Below are 20,641 nucleotides of genomic sequence, written 5' to 3' on the forward strand. Positions count from 1 at the left end.
CTAGCGGAATTTTCCACTGGAGAACTTCTCGCTCTTTGATGAAGAAGACCTCGATGGGAAAATCGCCAAATCATTCGGAACCCGCGATTCCCCCACCTGGAGATCCTCCGAGGATTTATTTTCATCGCATTGCGTTTGCACTTCAATTTGCCCACGACAAAGCTCCTATGATCGTACCGTCGATGTTCTGAGCTAGGCTCTATCGTGCAACTATCCTCAACTACCGAGAGAGAGCTTGAGCCACCTATTCGGGGAGAACACAGAGGATCAGAAAGAGATATGGCTCAACTCGGACAGCGTTGTAGCTTGTTTATACCTGGTAAGTATCTCGGCTGCAAAACCTTGGCTTCTTATTTCGATTTTCAGCAGCCAGCCCTCCTCCCGGGACCACGAGTTGCGGTTATGCAGCCGATAAACGGCAGTCTCTGTGGAGTTCGATCAAGAATCCGAATCGATCTGCTCGTGATTACATACCAGGGCATTCTATTGCTAACTAGAGTACTCAGAGCTCGATGGCCCAAGGAACTGATGCAAGTCCTTCGAGGCTGACAATGACGACCGATGAGACGGACAAATTCGATAAACGCAGCCATCATCGTTCGTTAGCCGACTTCTACGGCGCCGGTGTGGGGAAGCGTGGCTCTGGTGGGAGCTCATGGAGCCATGCTCGACGCGAGCAGCCGAATCTGTTCCTTCATCTCGGAGAACTCAATTCAGGTGCTGCACCTCCATTGCGACGGATCCTCAACCCCGAGCGACTTTGTTCCATTTTGTTCGTCATCCTCGTCGTTGATTATTCAGACAGAAGAGTGCTTCGATGAACCTCCGAGAATCGCAGCCGGTAGTGCGGTGTTGATATTCGCCCTTTCCATCGGTTTCCATCACTTGGAACAGTTGCAAATGACGTGCTATCCGTTCGCCGGCGTGTGGTGCCATCTGCATCGCTCGGAGGTGATTTTCGAAAACGTGTCGAAACGATTGTTGGACGTGTGCGACGCGTTCCTCGTCGTACACGAAGTGTTCCCGTTCATCGAGAGCAGAGTCATACTCCGCGAAAACGGTGTCACAGTTTTCACTTTGCAGCCACCGAGCGGCGTGTGTAACAAAGCAGGTGTTCTGAGCTCCGAGAAGCAATTCCATAGGAGTTCCGCCGGTCTGAACTTGTCAGCGACCGGTGTTTTCGTTCCAGCTTACAACGGGCCTCCGGCCAAAGCAAAAACGATCTCGTCGTCTAGAGTCGGGGTCATTCAAGGCTTCGAGTTCAGCATGATGCACGAGGTCGCGCGTTTTCTGAATTTCGATTTCACCGACAGCTTCGAAGGAGTGCATTACGGAATCAAACCGCATCCGATGACCTATTGGAGAGGCTTTGTGTTGAATCGACTCATCTCTCGGAACGTTCACTTCGTGTACGGGGACATCAGCATTCTCCATCCAAGAGAGCTCTACGTGGACTTTACGTACTCGCACGATGTCGATAGGGCGGCGTTTTACGCGAAGCTCGACGTCAAGCCTTTTTCGGGTGGCCAGTTGCTGCACGTGATCGACCATGCTGCGAGCGCGGCGTTTTACGTCTGCGTTCTCGTAGTATCTACGTGGTTTGCCGTTCACAATGTTCTCTATGGGAAGCGTGCAAACTCCACGAATAGTTCAACGGCTTCGTGGTGTTCGTTGCTCCCGTATTTCTTCCTAGAGGTCGTCGAATCGCTTTGGTATTTTGGTAGCTTTATCGTACAGCCTCGCCGGGATATATTCCGGAGTTCTACGACGTGGAAACGTCTCTCATCGACGGTGTCGAGGCCGCAAGCGGAACCGACGAGACCTTGTGACTCATGTGTGGTCGGACCCGAGGATCCGTCAACGTCGCAAGTGGATTCGGATCGGCCCCGGACCGAAATCGATGAATACGGAACGATTTCCGCAAGAAAAGAGAAAATCGTAATGCGGATCCGAACGAGCAAATATCAGATGGTATTCTTGCTGGTAATATGGAATTTTTCGATGCTCATCCTCAGCAAATGTTTCGAATGCAAGCTGATTTCCATGATGACGAAACCGACTGTGCAAGGAAAATGCGACACGTTCCGAGAAATTTCCCAAGTTCTGAAAGCGGTGCCGCGATCTCGAATATACACGGCTCTCAACTTCAAACCCATTTTCGAGAGAGCGATCGCAGATCTCCCGAAAAACAGCCCGGAACACCGTTTGCAATTGTACATGGAAGCTTACGATTCGGAGGAATACGTGAACCACTGGCGTAGGAGTAGAGTAGCGTTCGTTTTCGCCGAGTCCATGCACGCTCGTCGACAGGTGTGGAAGTTTAATATGGGCGATTTCAGCTACGAGAGCAAACAGACTCCATATAACGCGTACCAGTCCATAGTTTTCCAGAAAGGTTGCTTCCTACGTCATGCTGTGAGCGACGTCATACAGAGACTGGTGGAAACAGGTCATGTCATCAAGTTCAAAAGGAGCGGCGGAATCCACCTTGGCAATGAAATTCGTATGCCGTTCAAGGAGAGACCTTTGACGCTGGAATCATTCCAATCCTTGATACTAATAATGACGATCGCTTCCGGCACGAGCGTGGTGTTTCTGCTGGCGGAAATTTTCAACGAGTATCAATTCATAACGCCCACTGTGAATCCGCGGAGGAGCTCGATCGACATGGCGACAGCCGTCAAGTTTCTGCAACAGAAGCATTTCTTGGCCACTCGGGTTACAGACGACAATTTCGAGACCCCGAAAACCGGTAGGACTTCCGCCGATTCCAGATTTATTCCTTGACAGATGGCTATCGCAGAGCTGAATTTCCGAACCGAATCTCGACTGGAGGAGTTGCAAAGACCTAATCTCGCGCCTTCGAGACTTCCGGATGTAAATTGTATTTAATTCGTTCGAAGAGCAAGTGCCGACGGAGTGGTCTCCATTCACTGTCACGACCTTTGAAAGAAATAATTTCGCAGATTCCGACTGATTAGTGAGGTCCGGCTTCCAACAGGATCGTGGTATTCATCGGATTATGCGAGAAGAAATCCCTGTTCGACCGGAATAAAGAACGGACTCGGTATGGGAGCTTCTATGGAGTTCCGGTGATATTCTCATTCAGGCAATCTCTAAATCGGATCATGGAAAATCAGGTCTGAGTGGATTTTCGGAGACTCAGCGAGGACTCGAAGTAGGTAGTTTTCCATAGGGACAAGCCACAGGCGGGCTGTTCATTTAATTATCAGGTAGGCAATGGCATGGTTTCCCCTGTCAAAATGAAAGCCTGGCGTTTTTCATGGCTTTCGTCAGGAAGGCGGTGTTTCCCTCCATCCTGTAGTGGCTCCTCATACAGCGAGACAAGATGTATGCTTCGTGAGCGAGCCTATCGGGGAATTAGAAGAAATGTTCTTGCGGGGCTTCCGCGAAACATGTCGTAAGAGCGTAAAAATAGAGCAGACGTCTTTTCCGCAACAGTAAACCGGGCTCTCACCGTTCGGGGACGAGAAAAGTAATTTCAGGAGTTTGCCGGAGAAGCTCCCCTGAGCCGAGTCGGAGACCAGCTCGCGTTTTCACTCCTGAAAAAATGGTCCTGGCATCTTTCCGCGGTCTTCTCTGGGACGGAGTCATCTGTTCATTCAGCTGGTGCGCCCGGGATGGGAGAGAGCACGAGAGAGGATTCCGGGCAGGGAGCAAGCCTATTCGGTAACAAGGCGACAAAGGCCATCCTAACGAGATCAGACCAACCGAGGGAAAGCCGCGTTCAGTACGTCGCCGCTCGTCGACAGAGCGGCAACTACTTCATGCTCTCGACAAGGACGACAGCGGCGGTGACGACGACGGCGACGACAGCAACGACGACGACGACTTTCACGCATGACGGAGGCGGGAACTGAGCGGGGCAGCAATGTGGAAAACAGTCGGACTTCATCCGCGTGGACGGAAAGGCAATTGTTACTCGGAATTACTCGGAGCCAACCCCACGAGTTCTTCAAGCCTGTGCTCCGGTGAGCCCGTCGATGGAACTTCTAATGGAATTTGCGTCACCGAAGAGAATAATTCCTCCAGGCTCCGAAGTAACAATGACTGCCGCCAGGCAACGGGCAGAACCGTGGGCGCTCCGCTCTCGGAACAGAATCAGACACTTCGTAGCACCCGTGAAGCACCTGTCAAGCCGCGAATGTCGCGTCTAGATTTCAACGCCGACGGGAAACGAGAAGAGAATCATTCAACAGAAATTCCACGTTTCCACTTCCACATTCCTCCTCCCAAGGCTCAAAGGAGAAAAACACTCTGGGATTCTCATCTCCCACGTCTCATCCGGAGGGAATTTTTCGCTCAACGTACTCACTCGCGCTCTGGTGGGTCTGAGGATCCGGACGCTGGTGCTGCTGAAGATGCTGCGAGCTAGAGTTCCGACAGGCCACACGTATTTAACTTTAATAGGAGAGGAATCGCATAGAATCCAATTAGACTTCTAGGCCAATGAGACTCGTGGATCCCTCGAAATTCTCAAGTGAATGTTCGTGACAACCACAAAGAAAACCCGGAGGATCTGCTGAGAAATCGCCCCTGAATCAGGGTCTCATGCCTATATGTACATATAGGACACGAGAATATCAATAAATACCATTACCAATTACCATCGACATTTGACCCGAGACATCGTCGCACCACGAATTCTCCGGAGCACATTCCAAACCTAAGAAAGTGCTCAGAAAATGTCTCCTAGAGAGGGGTGAGGATTCTCATCGCTTCTCACTGATTGAGGAAAAACTAAATGTTGTCCGATGCTCATCGATCGTCTGTCGAATGCAGGTGCTATCAACAACTCGGATGTTGCCATCTGTCGCTTTCTCTGTTCCGTTGTGCAGGAAACACTGCAATGCGTTCGCAGCTGTTGTCATCGGGATGGCTCGGTGCAGTCGGAGGCGCAGCACCAACACTGACGCCAACTGCGGACGACTCCGCGAGTTCCAAGATAAGGAGCTGTATCGTCCGAGGATTCACAGCACAGAGATTGCGTAATAAATGGATAGTATTTTTAAACAGATGAATAAAGACACTCTGGCCATCTATGAAGGCCGATTCGCCACCCGTCCCCACGAGGAGCACTTTCGCATTTAGATATCTGCGAATTTCTGCGGCGTGATACTTTTCACGCGGAGGCAAATCAGACTCGATATGCGAACACCTCGAAGGCCACGCTCGCAGAAGATCTTTTATTCATCAGCCCGAACGTGGCATCATATTTCTTTATCTCCCCACGCATCTGAGCTCCGAACGGCTTGGAAACAATGTTGTCCGGCGACGAGCTGACCGGTCAAGGTCGCGGAAAGTTGTCCCCTTTATCGCTGACGACGATGTAGGGCCATCCAGTATTAAAGGTCGGTGACCTATCTGTGCTGTCAGAAAAGATAAGGAACCAATGACTGTCTTCAAATCCGAACAGGGGTAAGTCTCTGAACGTGGCGAATGTCTGTCCAGCACTCGATTCGGCCGGGAGAGCTCACTGTCAGCGGGAACAAACCATTTCTGTCAGCATTCTCCCGAGTGGTTGGTACCCCTCAGTCTTATCAGTAAATGCAGTAGGCTGCAGGGTTTCCGTTCACTGATGTTAGCCTTCATCAACCCCTCTCCCCTTCCCCTCCCGCCGAGAACGGTTCTGTTTGACAGCTGCTTGCTTCACCTGACGATTCTGTGGGGGCGTTATCAATTGATGAATTGAAGGTGCCATGCCCACATTTCCTCTTTCGCGGCTATCAGTGCGGGAGTTTTCTTCTCAGCGTGGACGGAAACCATGATATGTACTATGTATCGATGCTTGCCGACCGTCCCTGTGACTTCAGACGACGGCCCCGCAGAACCCTGGTAGTGGCTCTCATCATCGCGGTCCTCCACATCGGAAGTCCATCAGCAGCCGTCGTTCGAGAGTTCCTATCGACGACAGCGACAATCCCGCAATAATTGCTCATCTTCTCCCGGAGATGATTGGTGGACGGGCGCTCATTTTGTGGCGACAAACGCAAAGCAAACTATCGAGGAAATTGGTCTTCAAAGACCCGGCATGATTAAGCGTGCTGTTCCCAGCTTCCCTCGACAGCGTGGTGCGAAACGACGATTTCTCCGAATCATGCAATAGAATGCCCTTCAATGGGAACTCCGGGATTCTTTGTTCCGGAGCATCTCAACGTTCCGTGAACAGCTCGGTGGCAAGCTATTCCGTATTGAAGAGAGACGAATTTTTGACGTTTTTACGATTGGGGCTCAGCGCATTGTACAGGATGCTCGGAATGTCTGCACTGCGATGCAACGCGCTTGTAGGCAGCTGAGAGTTGGCGTTATAGATCGGCCCCGCTTGAACTGCGGACGTTCGTCGGCCGTTTTCGACTCGCGGCAAGGAACGACCGGGAGACCCACTACCGTTCTCCCTATGGGGCACATTCCACGCTGTTTTTAAGGCTGCTCGGCCTCGCCCTAGGACTCGTCAGGGTCGGTCGAGGCCAGTCGAGTTCGTTCGCCCGCTCGCTCGCTCGGAAGAGAAGTCTCCAGGGCTCTCAGTCGGGGACGAGATTTTTCCGAGGCGTGCATGTCGCAAAAAACGATGGCCATCCGTCTCTTTCCAAGCTTTCGATCAGACTTGAAACTATGAAGCTCGGAGCCACTTACAGAATGAGGAACCGCGGATGGGGACATCCTTCCATACTTCCTGAGGACAACTTCTTCAAAGAAAAACTCACGCAAGACCTAAAATATGCGATGTCGATCCAGAAATTCCCAGCGGAATAGCGTGTTCTGGGGAAGCAAACGACACGTCGTCGAGGTTTCGTCTCGTCACGGGTACCGTCTTTCAATCTCGTACGGGTCTCGTTGTCTTCCCGACGTCGTGACATCGCTGACCTAATCCCAGGATTAGTGACACGGTCGAGGACGAACGTTCGAGTCTCGGGTGATTCTTCAACAGCCGCGGCCAACGCTCGAACCTCAAATCATCCCAGAGGAAATCAACTCTTGTCTGACAGAGAGCTCACCGCGAGTCGCCCACCGCTCGTTCGTCAGTTCTTCCGTTATCATCACAGCACCTCGTTGTCTCGGACCTTGTTTCTGGACGAGCGGTCAAGGACACATTCCCTCATGAAGGATTAGGAGAAGCTGTCTGAGAGACTCAAAATGCTCCAAGGTCCTAGTCTTCATTTCTAGGAGTTTATGATCTGAGCCCGCGGAGAACGCTCATGACTTCTCATCCCAGACGGAGGCTAGGACAGGACCAGTCGCGCTTTATCTGTGGCATTCCTCCCCATGCTACCGGTCGCTCGAGACACGGAATTCCCATCTCGGAACCTCGCGCAGTCGATTCCCGACCCGATTCCTCATTCCAACCTGATCCCGTCCGAAACAGCGGTGCTCGGCCTTCGACGGCCTTCTCTGACATCAAGTTGAAAATGAGCGTCGTCTCTGAATGCTACCGTAGCTGCTGATCCAGTCAACGCCCCATTTCGACGTTTGATCGATTTCCGATGATAGACTGCTACAGGAGTGGACAGTTCGGGAGCGAATCATTTTCCAGCGAATAGAGCTCGCAAACTACGTAATCGGCGGGAGAACACTCACGCCATAGACTCTGGCTGCTTCTTGAGAGTCTGCCTCCGACCACGGAACTTTCGGAGGCAATAATTTCATACATGCATTGACTTTGCCCAAACTAGGTCCGACTTCGAGTGAATTCCGCCTCGATCACGATAGCTCTACACTTGGAATAACAATCCCGGATGTCACTTACGGAAGTCATCAGATCGTGGAGGCTACCGGGATTATTAAGACGCACTCGACGTTGACTCGCTCCTGTCAATTATGTTTTTTTTCAAACGGTGTCCCTACGGACCAATCTTCGAGGACAAAACTCGCCTTGGCTGTGGTGGAGGATGAGAGGGGCTCCCTTATAATTTTTAGCCCATGGACAACAACTCCCTCTCGCAGAATCTCTGCGGTGACCATCGATCACGGAGCCACGTTCCACCGACGACGCGAACGTCTGAAACGGTGCTCTGACAAAAACGTCGAGTGTGGAAAACGGCCTTCGGGTGCAGGCACAACCCAAAGATCTGCGGAGTGAGATACGGAGCGAGCGAAACAAACAAACATTTTTCGACTTGACCATTTGTCAAGCACACATTGTTGTCCTCGGTAGCTCCGCGTCTCCCGCCAACGCGACGCCTGGAGCATCGCTGTCCGGTTCGGTTACGAAGCGTCGTCGCACTCTACGCTAAGAGCTCGAAGTGTCGCTCGATACTCCTAACAATGCCCAGACCGAGAACGGAGAGACCCACAGACGAAGTGGGGAGCGACCGAATGGAGAAGTCGAATCAATCTTCGGAGATTCCAGAAGCGACTCGCGCCACCTTAGCGCACCTCCTGGAGAAGAAATAGGATCCACCAGCAGACTAACCGTACCAAACACCCGAGGACCGAAAATCTGTGGAGAAAGGGGATTCTAGGGAAGCGGACGAGCAGGCGAACACCGGTGACTGGTCGCCTAAACAGCGGGGAGAGACCGCCCGACGGCTCGCATGCGACGACCGGCAGCCGAGTATGCGAACGAGTAGAGAGCGAGCCGAGTAAAAAAAAGATCCGTTCTAACGGATTGTCCAACCGATACCGGCATTGTCAAGGACTCCTGATCGATGCGTGGTAGGTCGTCTAGGAACCACCCGCGATGTTACTCGCCGCCCCCGACGACGACAAAGAGCTGGAGCGAGACGCGGGGGAGAGAGGAGATTTAGTGCAGAGACGACCCGGGGAGAATGACGCAGCGATCGGGAAAAGTCCTCGCCTCGGAGGAGCGCTACGAAATTTGTCTTTTGTCATAGCCGAACAAGAAAAATGGAACCTCACGACATCCGTCCGTTTGCACCGACGAGATCGGGGAGGAATTGGGGATCCTCGCGTTGTTTTCTCCAGCGAGCGTTCTCCGCATGAGCATCGATGCACAGCCCCTCGACTCATCAAATCTTCGAACTATGGAGTCGGTCGGAATGTATTCTAAGAGCTCATCGATAGGGCTCGGTGGCGCAAGCGTCGTCAGCAGCCGGGAATGAAGCACGGATTGAAGGATCAATCCAGTTCCAAGCGGTGAATTCCCTAACCGCGATCGCAATTAAATGCTCCCCTGTCCTGGATCGCAGGCAAAGATCAGAGTCCAGAACCTCGCAGAAGCAGACCTGAACGCTCGGGGCTGGGAGCGGTGGAAGGAGACGAGGACGCTCCCATATTTTCCATCCGCCATAACTTATTTGTCGACGTTCCGAGTCTTCTTTCGGCTCGTTCCGCGTTGCTCTGCCTCTCTCCTGCCCTGGGCTCCGGCCACATTCGAGACAACATTCTTCGGAAGACGACATTCCGCTGTTTACCCTCTCAGCTCTTATCTTTCTCCCCCTATCCCCGTGTCCGATATCTAGGCCAAGAATTCCGCCAAGTATTTTGGAAGGGGTTGAACGGAGTCCAGACGGAAGCCAATCGATTCCTGCTTCCCATCAGGAGGCGAAACACGGTCCGAGGGAAGCCCGGGGAAACGCGATACTAGTTCAATACCTATAAGCATGCAGTCTGCGTGGACTAGCTTCGTTGGTGGGTGGAGCGGTGTGACGGCCAACAGGGATCGTTCGTGCGGAGCAGCTTGCGAAACTCGATGATAGCACTCGAGGGAGTCTTTCGGCACTATTTAATAGTCGACCACTACCGCTAACCGGTTCCCGCGGAAGTCCACCGGATCAACTTCTACAGTGTAACGACACAAGATATCCCGCATGGGCGGAAACCGCTCCGCTTGCGAAAGCATTTGAGACCTGCTCGATGTAGTTCTGCTCGGCAATATGCTCCTTATATAATGTACTATGCTGGGCTGGAAGTTCCGCCGCCGCTATACTGCTAAATAGGATTCGCCTTCATCATTCCTCCATGGTGTCATGTCGCCGTATCAGCATGGGGCCGCCGCGGCCACTTTAGCTCGTGAGATGAGCTGCTGTACCGCATAAATATGTTGTGTCTATCAGCGAGGGTGAGTGAATGTTTATATATCTATAAGGGGGGTGTGAGCTTCTTCCAGATACGTGGAGTCTAGGTACGATCGGGCCGAGAGTTCCCTCGTACGTGCAAGGAGCCTCGGCTGGCATTAGAGAGGAACTCTCCTCTCCGAGTGCCGCGGAAGTCAAGTAATCCAGGAAGGACGTACTCCTCCACTCGTTTCATTCCTCCGGCCCTTATCGTATTCCACGGTTTTCCTGCTTCCCCACATCGGGCTAGAGAGCTTTCACAGCTCGTTTCCGCATTCTTCTCGAGACGGCTTATTTTTCATTCTTATGGCTTGCTTATCTCGCTCTAGCGAATTCTGAGAATTATTCACGCGGTATATTTTCTCGAGAAAGTCACCTGAGAAACATGATTCTTAGGCTCCGCGTCCTTCGGGAGGGATGTCTACATTCCTAGCCGCTCCTCCCCTCACAATTAGTTCGTGACGCTAGACTCCACAAATCGCAGGATATTCGAAATATTCCCGAGAATGATTCGGTGTCCCGTCAGTAACGAGCAACGTTGTGACGTCTAGCTCCGTAAACCAGAGTGCGTAGATATAGGCAGGCATCCAGCAGGAAAGTCGACGCATGACGCCGCGTGGGCTCTTTTTCCTTGCTGACGCCAATGATCTAGCCTAGCAGCCCGTCGTGTGAGAATGCCAGACGACGCAGGGCTCTCTATTTTGGCTCGTTGGAGCAGTGGACAAGAAAGTGAATGAGTTTAGTAATCGTTTGAACCGATAACCATGAATGTCAAGGCTTGATGAATTCCCCCGGACATAATTATGCTCCATTAGGCGCCCGTCTGACCACTTCGTTCTCTGCTGAGAAGCAGACCGGGCAAACTGGAAGAGACATTCGTGCCTCTCTGCTCTATTCGACAGCGAAGTACGATGGGCAGGAAGGGTCGGGCAAACATCGATTCGGAAGCTCAGAACAAACACTTCGTCGCATGTCTCTTGGAGACCCTACACGTTCGGCCGAATTTCCCTGGACCGGAGCTTTTTCGGACTTTGCGCCAGTTATTCGATAGGGAAAATATTATGCACCCGAGATCGTTTCGCACCCATCTGCCTCCCGCGAAATCCCGAGGAGAAGTTCAGTTCATATGGAGTAATCCCAGAAGTTCCTCAACTCGGTTGTTCGCTGAAATTCGTGATATGAGATCAGCGTTGACCAAATGAGGATACGCAGACCGCCTTGGTTATCTCTGCGAAGTGACGGAGAGAATATACCGCTGGAATCCGGCATGGAACGGATATTATTGGACAGTAGACAGGACACGTCCTGCAGCGCGAGACGTCAAGTTAACTTGAAGCCCATGATCGGACAATGTATGTCTGGAATGCAATGTCTGGGGCGAGGAATTTCTTCCCCGCGCCGCTGTCAGCAGTCTCAAGGAGCCGCAACAGCTCTCACAGCACTGCGGACACTTTCTGAGTTCCTGTATTCGGGTCGCATCGCACGTTCAGGCCGTGTCCTAGTCCCACACAGTCGGATGCCGGAATTCCGGCCGAGAAAGATTTGCCAGAAGTATCTCTCATCGGTCAGAACCCTGAGCCACTAGTCGAGCTCCTCCTGACGAGCCAGATATTCGCCCTGGTATCCAGATGAGAATTCTGTGAGAGCGTCAGATGAGACTTCTCAGCTGGAAATCGTCATTCGATGGTCGACGAGTTAGGATCGAGCCTCCGGAGTTCAGCGAAGGCGTTCAGGTACGACCCTTGTCGAGTGGCAGTGAGCGCGATTTCCTCAATACAGCCGCCTCGGTGCCATCCGGCTTGCACGGGACGTGAGGAGTAAGAGCTGTCTCCCCTCTCATTCGCGGCGGAAATCGCGTTCGTTCCACGTCTGTCTCATGGATTCTCGACAGATACTATAAGCCCAAAAGACGATGACACCCGGAGCCGTCTCATTCACCCTTAAAGCCCATGATAGCGCCGTCGCTCCGGGCGGCGTCGACTCCAGAGTCGTGAGAAGCACTTGAATCAGCCTCGCTCTTGCCGAATGTCTGAACGAGGAAGGCGATGTCGACGACGGAGAGAGGAGGAAGTCGATACTCCGATTGTTGTCGGACCCTGTTACAAATGTGTTCGAGCTATGGGCAGGGAACTCCGACCGTCTGTTCCTTTCGTGCTCCGAGCGGAGAACGCGGAGGCGTAGGTGACCTTGTATGTCGACAGAGACGAAAGTGTAGCGTGTGAACTGATATTTGGGAGGCTGCCCTGGAGACCTCGCGCTCCTAGCTTTGAAATGCGATACAGGCCATAAAATCGCCATCGATGCTCCCACGCTGACCATGTACGGCGCCTGCTGGCCCTCATTTTTCATCTTCGCATTGAAGCCTTGAACTCTGAAGGAGAGTTGACAACGTTCCTCTGCGGCATGATCTAAATTTGGGTAGACGTTCAAGCGGAGCGCACTCAAATTTCTTTGAGGATGTTGTTGTCCGTATCCTCTCTCCAGTGAGGAAGTGTCATTTTAAAGCGCATTCGAGGTCTTGACTGGGAAGTTAGAACGAAGTCTAGACCTGATACCCGGAGTCATCTGGTCGCTCGAGTCTCAGGGTGACTTCGACCCACAACGGAGTACTGCGGATAAAAAACGTTGTCATCCGCTCAAAGTTCAGGCATCAGGTTTCCAATCAGTTCAATCACTTGCAGCAGTAGACAAAGCAGACGTGGGCGTTTTACCCGCCTCCAATGCGTTCTGCAACGGTAATTGGAATGCTTTGCTTAGGTATTCCGCAGTGAAAGATCGCTGAGCTCAGACTGCGGAACGTTCCGCGACAGGGTGTAATCGATCCGCGATTAGAATCACTCATCGGGGTAACGAAGGCGTCGCGTCGTGTCTCGATATTCTGTGAAGCTCTGAGCGGAGGGCCTTGAAACGAGCTCTATGGATTCCAGAGACTGTGGAGATATGCGAGAGACGCTAGGCACTGCAGCGATAGCTTACTCGGATGGCGGACTCCCCCCGACTCCCGAGAGGTATCTGCTCCTCGTCTGAGGAGGTTCCATCAGTGGGTTCCGTATTTAATTCCCCGCAGTGGGAAGCTCAGAGCTCATTCTTTGATGCCATCGATCACGTTGATGGTCTTCTGGATTTTGATGCTATAAATGGGCTCCGGTCACTTTCTCTTGAAGCACGGCTGGAGTCGGGGCAACCAGTCTTGGTCCCCCTTCTGTTCCAAAGAGGATATTTCGTGGGTAATAAAGTCAGCTCCCTCCTACGAGCGGAATCCGAGTCCTCTCGGGTGAGAGGTTCGATCGAATCTCAGAAACAACGATGAATTAGAGCTCACAGCGAGACATTCCACGACAGCGAGACATCCCACGACAGCGAGGATGGAAACTCGCAGCTCTTTAGCGTGGTCAGACCGCGGCTGAGTGCTGCCTTGGGCAGGTGTGCGACTCTGAGGGCGCCTTGCCTTAAGGGCATCTTGGGAAAGATCTCGGAGAGATCTGACACCAATTGAAACTATTGGGAAACTTCACGAGTTTCTCCGAGTCACCTTTTGTTCTACGCGACGTCCGAATCGATCGCCGATCGAACGACGTACTGTAGATACCGAGCGTCCATGCTCATTCGCTCATTGAGGGCGGTCACGGAAGCACCGGAAATCTTGTCGAGGGGTAAAATAGAGACAAAATCATTTCCAAGCTGTATCATTCATGGAAATCGTTGAAGTTCTAGATCGGAAAAATAGTTTTTCCTCTCATCATGCCAAGATGTCACATCAGATGGGGTTCCGACCGAATCAGTGAGTTTGTAGCAAGATATGGCGAGCGTCAGTGTAGCTTGTTCCGTGACTTGTGCGGAGGTGAACAAACCGGAGTAAACAAACCTTTTTCCATGAAACATAGTGACTTGCGCCAAAGGAGCGGTGTATGGTGAATCCGCAGTGCATGCGCTGACGGAGGTGAGCTCATTGCGCTCGGCTATTCCCGAGCTCCGGGATTCGAACGCGCTCCTCTTCAGAGTTCCTCGCCCCGGCTGCTGCAGACCCTCCAAATGGTTTCATACAGGAACGAACTGCTGGGATGTCCGATCACCGTGCCCACGAATAATGTCGCCAGATGTCGCTGCACGACTTTCCCTCCACGAGCGTGCAACCTTGCTCCGGAACCCTCCGTCAGATCATCCTTCTGACACATTTTTCTCGACAGCACCAGCTGCCCTTGGGCTTGGCTCGACGTCAGGCTCATTCGGCCACGTTCGGCGAGGTAAGAGGTCAAGCAGACGCTGAACCATGGATGAAAGTTGGGCTCGACGCTCTGTCGAGACCTTCGGTCAAGTCCAGGGAAAAAATCGAAGTTTTCACCCGCTAAAACATTCCACAGAGTGCGCTCATCCGTCGCGAGCATCCAGGGCCAGTGGTATGGCGAATTAGCGGCAAGGTCGAGCAAGCGTGGCATGCTGGAACTGGCAAAGCAGTGACACGACAAACTGGCAAAGCGGACAAAGTCTCTCAGTCAGAAGAGTCGTTGGGGTCAGGGAATAATGAAGCCTCTGTCGCCTGAATTTGGTAATTTTCAGCCTGAGCGCATTCTCCTCTCTGCATCTCTCTCCTATTTCCTCAAACAAACAACTGAGTCAACTAAGTTCAGTGCTCCATCTTCCCCCTACGTCGGAGAACACAGCTGCCGTTCTCCCATATTTTTTCCCCATTAAAACTCTCTGCCTCTTCGTACTCTTCGTGTCCTTCTCCCCGCCCATCCTCGTCGCGTGTATCGATGTCCGAGGAGAAGGGCAAAGCCTAGCAGGGGGAACAGGGAAAAAGTTCCCTCTCCCAAGTCTGGCTGTGACGAGCATTCGGGGCTCTCTGGCATTGTATCCAGAAGGGCAGAATCAAGAGCGACTTCATCTCATTTGGATAATGAATGAAGACCTAGCCGAGCTAGAAGGGAATTTGACTCATTATTTCATTTCAAAGGAAGTCAACCTGCTCGAGTTGACTCGAGGCGTCCATCGGATGAAAAGAAAAATTCTGGTATTCAGCTAAACTTTCCATTTCCCATCTCGATGTTCGGGGCAAGAATGTGCCCCGTGCCAGACTACACGCCTTACCCGCCTCACTTTCCACGGCACACCCGCGACTTGAGCGGCAAACTCGCACGCGGCGAACCCCTGGGCCACGCCGAATCCCGGGAGGCGATCTAGGATCCTAGCTGAGGAGCCGAAGTTCCTTCAGAGGACGGTCGAAAACTCCCTCGGCAGAAGTTCCTCGAGACGATGGAATACCTACAATAGAAATAAGGGGCGGCGATAACTTCCAACAGCCCTCTGACAATCTTGAGATAGATTTTGCATAAGAAGCCGCTCATCGGGGTATTCAAATAATAAACCCAGCCTCCTGTGTACTATCCGTCTAGGATGCGACCAAGCTAGCGTCTCTTCAAGGACCTTGCGGAATCGGTTTTCTCGACCGTTTGGTTCCATTTGTACGTCCCGAATCTCCGGCAATTCTGGCTGCGGGCCAAATTCAAATTGTCGAGTCGACAGATGTCGCTCCTCACGTAGCATGTCATGCCCTCGACCCACATCGTCTCTCTCCAACTGGAATCCCCAGAGACTACATGGATCCAGCGAGTCCTTTCGCGCCGCATTGGAAGCCAATTGAGTGTCTGCGCGATTTCGATTCTCTGCTCACTTGTCGATCGTGGATAGAAACATAGGTCTCGCGGAGCTGACTGGGCCTATTCGGTAGGAGGCAGGGATAATCATGGAAGTGACAGAAGGCATGAGCGGAATCAACTTGACGAGTGAAGCGTGAGGCAGCCCGCAGACCACAAGTCTGAAGTCCAGATCCTTGATAAACGAATTAAGTCAAAGAATCAGGATGTACTTCAGTCAGGAAAACTTGATCCTTCAAGTCGCCGCCAGTGGAGAAAGGCTCTCCACGAGCCTGATCCGAGTCTGAGCGTCGCAGAGAGTGGGGAGTTTTTACTCTCCAAGAACAACAAGTTTCGCCTCACAAAGCCGCTTTGGGAAGAGTTAAGCTCGAGCTCGAAGCAACATGGCAACACATGAGGATACGAGAAGAATCCCACTGACGGAACTTCTTGTACGTTCGGTGCTCATATTTTCCGGTTGTTCCGAATCGCGCTGCATGCTGTTCGATGGTGTTTACTCGCTTTCACCATTCGCAGCATAGGGGCTAGAATCGCGGAGGGGAAGAAGTTTGTGAAAGCGGAGTGTTCTTGCGGGAGTCGGCTTGATGTCCACTCGAGTCTCGAGCTGGATGGGAATGGGTCACATACGTTCACATTGGAAACAGAGCCCTGTTTTCGGGAACGGAGAAGGAGAAATTCAGAAAAATCTAGAGATATTTAGGGTTCCATCATTCAACACAGACTACCATGTTCGCGACTTGAGACATTATGTCTCGAGACTCACTGACTCATCTTCACGGTACAGAAGCGTCCCAACCAGAGAATGGGATAGTGCGTAGATCCCGTCCGCCCTGGACGGCTCGAGCGGCGGCATCTTCAAGCGGGTCAGTCATTTAGAAACGGTGGATCTCTGCCCAATTTTTGAGCGTGAGATCAATGCCGGTTCGGCTAGAGCCGAAGCGGATCCCGCATGGGAGCGTCAATGCGTCCTGCCATAGATCCTCATATGATGATTGGTGATCCCTACTAATGTCCTCCAGGGATGGATCCTTCCTCATCGACCGCAAACAATCTGATAGAACTTGCAAGAATCACAATCTACGAGTTCGACTCTTCGTACTCGAACGGGTCGAAGGCATTCCTGGCCCGGGAAATTCTCCGGTGCTCCATTGAAACATTGAGGCTGAACCTGGGCTTCTCCGATGTGCTGTCCAGATAAGGAACCCGAATGTGCCCCGCTTCCGCCGAAGATTTTCTCAGGTCGTCAACTTTTACCCACGTCTATTGGGGGAAACCTTGGGATAAACCAGCTCTCAGGCGCTTCGGATGTTTCAGAAGATATCCGGTCCACCGTTCGCACCGATATCCATTCATTCCCATTGTAGCGAGATCAGCGATGTTACGGAAATGGTAGCGGTCGGGGCATCAAGACAGAGACTTCCTTATTGAGGTTTTGACGATGGGGTCTTCAGCTGGGCGCGATGACGGATTCTACGAGGAAGAGTCCGACAGGCGGCGGCATTCCGGTCGATAACGATGAGGAAATTGAAGTTTCTGGTTGCCCTTCTGGGCGGCAGTCGAGCCAAGCGGCCAGCTGCACGCCTTTCGCCTGCTAGATGATTGATTGAATAATTGATGCCTATTCAGAGGCTAACCTCCGCACTTTTGAACATTAAGGTCCATCGCGAATCCGGGAAAGCAGTCTTCCTGCGGTCTCCGTGCGAAAAGAAGTTCCCTGAGCCGGGGAAGTCCTGACGTCTGGAGGGAGCCTACTTTCCCTCCCAGGTTGATACAACCCTTGTAACACAGGCTCTCGATTCAGAGAAACGTTCCAACTCAAGTCTATCCATTCGCTACCAGGACGGGCGCTAACACCAAAGAGTCGAAACTCGATACGAATCGAAGTTCTCGCGCGAATTACCTAGCTCAACAGGAAAGTCCATTCTCGAGGGAATCTCAGAGATTGCGATTACATACATCGCGAGCTTTGTAACAGCCCCATTAAATGAATACCCTGTTCCCATGACAACGCGAGACTCGTCTGCAGATATCTATCGCCGTAACTTGTCGCAAAGATCGCAGCAACCCCTCACATGGAAATGTCGAAGGATGCAACAGCTCGCATTGTGACACAAGCGTGACACGGGCTCACATTCTTCGAGCGCTTGCTTCGCTGAATCGTATCGTTCTCATTTGGCGATATATAAATGCTGGCTCTAGAGTCCACCGCAAATTGAGTGCCTACCCCGAGAGGACAATAATTTCCAACAGGGGACTGCAGGTCGACCTGCGCGGATTGTTGCTCTCGCGGATTGCTTAATACTCAAGGTCAACTCCGGTTACTCGATGGAGGCATTGAGTCTGTTTCTGCATTTTTCCCACGACAACAGCGTTCGGAACTTTTTCCGGCATTAATTGATCTGAACTCGACAATCCAGATTGCCGTAGGTCGGCCTGGGATTCGCTAATTGTAAGCCACGCCCAGATTGAAGCACTGCTGGTCTTCCAGAGTCGACTGCGGGTGCGGGACTCAGTGATAGGGGCAGTCGTCGGCTAAACACATCCGTGGAGCGTCTCCGCGACAAATACATACTTTCAGGGAAGTCCAATCGGGCATCACCTTTTCCTACCTCCCAGCTAAACTAGGACCCATTACGTCCATCGGCTACTGTGAATCCAGAATCGGAACCTGACGGATGCCTCGCTGTCTTCACACTCTCATGCCTTGTCGTTCCTCTCACGGTCTCAGCTTCTCACCTATCGACCGGCTATGTTCGGCGACGAAAGCTCCCTTCACGTCGATCGGAGGGTTGATCCCCCGTCGTCCGGCATGATTTTCGAGATGAGAACCCGGCGCACAGTGGTCAAAAATCGATTTTTAGGTGGACAAAATTATTTGAACGCTTTTCGCGACTGACTCGGATCATTTGAGTTTGGAAATGAGTCCGAGAGAGTTCCTGGTCGTCAGAAACGAAGTTCGAGGCCCAACGGGGTGACACTCTTCGACGAGCTACATTATATTCGTTGGAACTTGCTTATCGAGAGCATTCCACTAGTCTAGACAACACTACGGGTCGCATCCCTCATGGGTCTCCCACTCCTCAGCGCTGAGATGGAGGACGCTGTGGATGCGGCTGAGGATGGTAGATCTGACAGAGCTTTCACCGTTTTGGAGCCCTGACGATCACCGGAAAAGTGTAAGGAGAGATGGCCCGCGTATAATAGTTCTCCTGTGCCGTGCTGTAGTAGAGGTTGAACTCTACGTGTCTTCGACTTTACGGATGAATCGCAGGAATTTTTCTCTGGTCGACCAGCCCCTCGCATGGATGTTGATGCCGATGTACATGGCTTTGCTTGTACTCTCGGCTTGACGCTGAATCGGGAGGGCCCTTTTTGAGACCAGCCCGCGCAATGGTGGAAGAATTTTTCCTTCTTCCGCTGACACTTCTGGAACTTTTCCATCGATCGATTGATCTGTCGGCTAAGTTGGGCTTTGAAGTCGTGTAAATCGTCTACCTCGTGTGATCTCTCAGCTCCGATCATGCGCAATCAATCCCTTTAGTGTTCATTGGAAGAAACCGCGAGGCAGCCCGGGGTAGTTTAGCGCGGCACGCGGCGATTTTGAGAGCGGTCTCGCGCTTCCGCCCATCGTGCTGTATGCTGCCCGATCTCAATATCCGACCACAGATGTCCTCAATCAGAGGAGCGTCTCCGATGGACGACTCAGGGTGATGCTCTCTGGAGGAACAAATATCCACGGGTACGATAATCTCAATACAGAATCTGGGGATCACGTTTCGAGCGATATCTCGCCCATTTACGGCTTTTCCGTGGTTTTCCGGAAAATAAGGCCCTTAGCGCAAAAAAGCGCAAAAATCGGTTATCACCTCGTGAGAGCTGAGGTCTTTACGAGCAATGAAAAAAAAAATCAGACTGGGTACATTTGGGTACAGTGTCCAAATGCGGCCCTAAAGGTTTTGGCCCTTTTTCGAAAGCCAGAGAGAAATCCATGGTTCGTATTAAGTCAAAACGCTTCCGTACTCATTGCCCCACATGGATCCATACCTATCAAGACCTTCTCCCCACTCTTCTTAGTCACTTTTTTGCCTTAAACATTGAAAATCGAAAAAATAATTTTGTCCACCTAAATATCAATTTTTGACCACTGTGCGGCGCTGACTCGAGATTTCCACGAGGTGAAGCAAATTTTCCAGAGCTCCCGTCATTCCCTCCAGATGAATATCATAGTTCCGTTGCGAAGCTTTTCGATTACATATTGTGCAGCAATATCCGATGGCTTGCTTGTCCCCGCCTCGGACAACACTTCCCAGGACTACAATTGTGTCCGCTCGAGGCTCGCCGAGCGTACGCACGGCGGTGAATCACCGCTCCTTATGAATAGCCGCTCAGAATCGATATCCGCGGAGACTCAGACAGCGGATTCCGAAGTCATTCCGACGCGTGAGCGACTGGCCAATCGTCCAACTGACTCCTTGGCCTGAAGAGAGATTCTAGCTCATAATCGTGTGTCAAGTGTGAAGTGAGTGACTCTGGAGGGCTCCCCCCCCCCCTCAGAGGGGCCATAGAACATCATTCGTCAACTTGAGGTCATCACGGTGTTCCGAGAGCGGTAATCCACTTTGAGGTGGATCTTATACCTAGGATGCCCGAGTTTGTGCCCAGACTCCGTCGAGCTCGAGATCGCGCGCCACGACTTTTTCTAGTTCTCAATTGCATACTGTACTCGGTGTGGTATATCGTCGGCGGCTCAAGGTGCACTTTCCAGAGGGACCGTATAGAACTCGAAGGGACGCTGGCTCTCGATAGAGGACTACAAGTCTTGAAAGCGGTCGGTGTCCTCGGCGGATTGTTTGTGCGAGAAGAACTCCCTTTCCATTCCGCTTTCGGAGACTGGATGGCCCTGCAAGCCATTCTGGTCTGCTTGACAAGCTCCGTCAGTCTAATTCTAAAGCT

Source organism: Galendromus occidentalis, unplaced genomic scaffold (assembly GCF_000255335.2).
Source record: "Galendromus occidentalis unplaced genomic scaffold, Mocc_1.1 scf7180000077384, whole genome shotgun sequence".
In the NCBI taxonomy this organism is placed as follows: Eukaryota; Metazoa; Arthropoda; class Arachnida; order Mesostigmata; family Phytoseiidae; genus Galendromus; species Galendromus occidentalis.